This window comes from Arachis stenosperma, chromosome 1 (genome assembly GCF_014773155.1).
Source record: "Arachis stenosperma cultivar V10309 chromosome 1, arast.V10309.gnm1.PFL2, whole genome shotgun sequence".
NCBI classification, from domain to species: Eukaryota; Viridiplantae; Streptophyta; class Magnoliopsida; order Fabales; family Fabaceae; genus Arachis; species Arachis stenosperma.
This window is the reverse complement of record NC_080377.1, coordinates 109,293,228-109,297,627: the sequence shown is the minus strand read 5'-3', so window position 1 is coordinate 109,297,627 and position 4,400 is coordinate 109,293,228. Positions and strand designations below refer to the sequence as shown.

Below are 4,400 nucleotides of genomic sequence, written 5' to 3'. Positions count from 1 at the left end.
AATAAAGTGTCTTGTTATTGGTTTGAGTTGTTTTGGGGTTTTGGACAAGAGGCATGAAAGTAAATGGCAATGAAAATAAACTAACAACTATAAAAGGCTCTTGGCAAGGTATGAAAATTAGAAGTCCTATCCTAGTTATCCTTCTCAATTGTGATGAGAATTGTTCATTGCTACCACTTAGTTAACCCTTACTAAATAAAGGAAAGTCAAGTGGATGAATTGACTTGAGCCACAAGTCCTAGCCAACTCCCAAGGAAAGACTAGCTTTAGTGCACTCCAAACCAATTAGCAATCTCTCCAATTATCAATCAACAAAGGAATTAGATAACTCAAGTGTCACTAATTACTCTACCTAGGCCAAGAGGAACAAAATCTCCACTAAAACTAAAAGAGACATTTTAACAAACACATAAAGTGCAATAGAAGTAAACAAAATAAATTGCAAGAATTAAAGAGAGATCTAACTACAAAGGCAAGAGATTAACAATGGAAAAGCAAAGAAGAACAATTATTATGAATTACCTCTTATTGAAATGAAAGAATGTAGAGGGAACAATACTAGATCTACAACAAAATGTAAGAAAAACATAAAGGAAATTACAATAAAAGAGTAGAAGAAGATGAATCTAACAACAAAGAATTGAAATGTAGAGGTAGAAGAAAGCAAAGATTAAAACCTAGATCTAAGAACTAATCCTAATCCTAATCTTAATTCTAGAGAGAAGTGAGAGCTTCTCTCTTTAGAAACTACTTCTAAACTAATCCTAATGTGTGTGTAATGGATGGAATCCCCTTTGCTCTTCAATCCTTGGCTTTAAATAGCATCTTTGGCGCCAAAGTTGGTTAGGATTGGGCCCCACAACCCTTCAGAATTCATTGGCCACGTTTTCATTAAAAAATCATAAACCAACACCGACGCGTACGCGCACAGCACGCGTACGCATCCATGGGGTGATTCGCAGGTGCGCGCAAGCGCCAGGTGCGCGCGCGCGTCCATGGGCGAGTTCAACTTCTTTGACTTTTCATGATTTCTCCACTTTGCATGCTTTCCTCCTCACTCCTTTGATCCATTCCTACCCTTTTCAATCTGAAATCACTAATAAACATATCAAGGCATCTAGTGGAATCAAAGGGAGATTAAAACCATCAAATTAAGGGTCTAAAAGCATGTTTTCACATCTAAGCACAAATAAGGAGACAATCACAAAACCATGCTATTTCATTGAATAAATGTGGGTAAAAGGTGATAAAATTTCTTAAAATTAATACAAGATAAACTGTCAAAACGGGGTTTATCACTTGTACCTTAAAGATCCCCTGTTTCTCCATTACATAGAGTGGCATAAGATTTATACCTGACCCCAGGTCACACAGAGCCTTCTCAAAGGTCATGGTGCCTATGGTACAGGATATTAAGAATTTACCAGAATCTTGTTTCTTTTGAGGTAGAGTTTGCTGAACCCATGTATTTAGTTCACTAATGAGCAAGGGCGGTTCACCTTCCCAAGTCTCATTACCAAACAACTTGGCATTCAGCTTCATGATGGCTCCTAGATATTGAGCAACTTGCTCTTCAGTTACATCTTCATCCTCTTCAGAGGAAGAATAGTTCTCAGAGCTCATGAATGGTAGAAGAAAGTTTAATGGAATCTCTATGGTCTCTATATGAGCCTCATATTCCTTTAGGTCCTCAATAGGGAACTCCTTTCTATCTGGAGGACGTCCCATGAGGTCTTCCTCATTGGGATTCACGTCCTCCTCTTCCTCTTTGGGTTTGGCCATTTTGATCATATCAATGGCCTTGCACTCTCTTTTTGGATTCTCTTCTGTATTGCTTGGGAGAGTACTATGAGGAATTTCAGTGATTTTCTTACTCAGCTGACCCACTTGTGCCTCCAAATTTCTAATGAAGGACCTTGTTTTATTCATAAAACTTAAAGTGGCCTTAGATAGATCAGAGACTATGTTTGCTAAGCTAGAGGGGCTCTGCTCAGAATTCTCTGTCTGTTGCTGAGAAGATGATGGAAAAGGCTTGCTATTGCTAAGCCTGTTTCTTCCACCATTATTAAAGCCTTGTTGAGGCTTTTGTTGATCCTTCCATGAGAAATTTGGATGATTTCTCCATGAGGGATTATAGGTGTTTCCATAGGCTTCGCCCATGTAATTCACCTCTGCCATTGCAGGGTTCTCAGGATCATAAATTTCTTCTTCAGAACATGCCTCTTTAGTACTGTTGGATGCATTTTGCCATCCATTCAGACTCTGAGAAATCATGTTGACTTGCTGAGTCAACATTTTGTTCTGAGCCAATATGGCATTCAGAGTATCAATTTCAAGAACTCCCCTTTTCTGAGGCGTCCCATTACTTACAGGATTCCTCTCAGAGCTATACATGAATTGGTTATTTGCAACCATGTCAATGAGTTCTTGAGCTTCTGCAGGTGTTTTCTTTAGGTGAATGGATCCACCTACAGAATAGTCCAGTGACATCTTAGAAAGCTCAGATAGACCATCATATAATATATCTAAAATGGTCCACTTTGAAAGCATGCCAGAAGGACACTTTTTGGTCAACTGCTTGTATCTTTCCCAAGCTTCATAAAGGGATTCACCATCTTTTTGCTTGAAGGTTTGAACATCCACTCTAAGCTTGCTCAGCTTTTGAGGAGGAAAGAACTTAGCCAAGAAGGTCGTGACCAGCTTACCCCAAGAGTTCAGGCTATCTTTAGGTTGTGAGTCCAACCATGTTCTAGCCCTGTCTTTTACAGCAAAAGGGAAAAGCATGAGCTTGTAGACTTTAGGATCTACTCTATTAGTCTTAATAGTATCACAGATCTGTAAGAATTCAGTTAAAAACTGATAGGGATCTTCTGATAGAAGTCCATAAAACTTGCAGTTCTGTTGCATTAGAGCAACTAGTTGAGGCTTCAGCTCAAAATTGTTTGCTCCAATGGCAGGGATTGAGATGCTTCTTCCATAAAAATTGGAAGTAGGTGTAGTATAATCACCAAGCATCCTCCTTGTGCCTCCACCATTGTTATTGGGTTCGGCCATGTCTCTTCCTTTTTCGAGATTTTCTGTAAGGTTTTCTCTGGATTGTTGTGCTTTAGCTTCTCTTAGCTTCTTCTTCAGAGTCCTTTCAGGTTTAGGATCTGCTTCAACAAGAATGTCCTATTCCTTGCTCTGCTCATATGAAAAAGAAGAAAACAAAAAGAAAGAGGAATCCTCTATGCCACAGTATAGAGATTCCTTTATGTGAGTAGAAGAAGAAAAGAATAGAAGAAGGAGGAGAAAAATTCGAACACAGAAGAGAAGCGAGGGTTCGAATTTTAAGATAAAGAGAAGTGTTAGTAATTGAATAAATAAATAGAAGGAGGTGAGAGAGAGGAGAGTTTTCGAAAATTGTTTTTGAAAAAAAAAGTTAGTGATTTTCGAAAATTAAGAGAAGAAATAAAATTAAAATTAAAATTTGAAATAATTAGTTAATTAAAAGAATTTTGAAAAAGGGTGAGGGATTTTCGAAAATTAGAGAGAGAAAAGTAGTTAGGTGGTTTTGAAAAATATAAGAAACAAACAAAAAGGCAATTAGTTAGTTAAAAAAGATTTGAATATCAATTTTGAAAAGATAAGAAGTTGGAAAAGATTTTGAAATTGATTTTGAAAAAGATATGATTTGAAAAAGATATTTTAAAAAGATATGATTGAAAAAGATATTTTGGAAAAGATTTGATTTTTAAAATTAAAATTGATTACTTGACTAACAAGAAACTAAAGGATATGATTTTAGAATTTAAAGATTGAACCTTTCTTAACAAGAAAGTAACAAACTTCAAATTTTTGAATCAATCACATTGATTGTTAGTAAAGTTTTCGAAATTTTGAAATGAAATTAAGAAAAAGATTTTGAAATTACTTTTTAAAATTTTCGAAAAATAATACGAAAAATGAAAAAGATTTGATTTTTGAAAGATTTTGAAAAGATAGGATTTTTAAAATTAAAATTTTGACTTGACTAACAAGAAACAACTTATTTTAAAAATTTTTGACTAAGTCAACCCAAAGATTTCGAAAATTTATGAGAGAAATAAGGAAAATATATTTTTTGATTTTTTGAATTTTTAATGATGAGAGAGAAAAACACAAATATGACCCAAAACATAAAAATTATGGATCAAAACACATGATGAATGCAAGAACACTATGAATGTCAAGATGAACACCAAGAACACTTTGAAGATCAAGATAAACATCAAGACTTATTTTTGAAAAAATTTCAAGAAAAGAAAACATGCAAGACACCAAACTTAGAAATTTTTCATGCTTAGACACTATGAATGCAAAAATACATATGAAAAACAACAAAAAACACAAAACAAGAAAATATGAAGATCAAACAAGAA

At 35.0% G+C, this 4,400-nt stretch overlaps 1 non-coding gene across 1 annotated transcript; it reads left to right on the top strand.

Moving 5' to 3' along the window:
- Positions 1 to 2,548: 2,548 nt before the first annotated feature.
- LOC130954782 (small nucleolar RNA R71) lies at positions 2,549 to 2,652 on the top strand. Its single transcript, XR_009076417.1, has one exon. It is a non-coding gene; the product is annotated as a small nucleolar RNA R71 (small nucleolar RNA).
- The last annotated feature ends 1,748 nt before the right edge of the window (positions 2,653 to 4,400 follow it).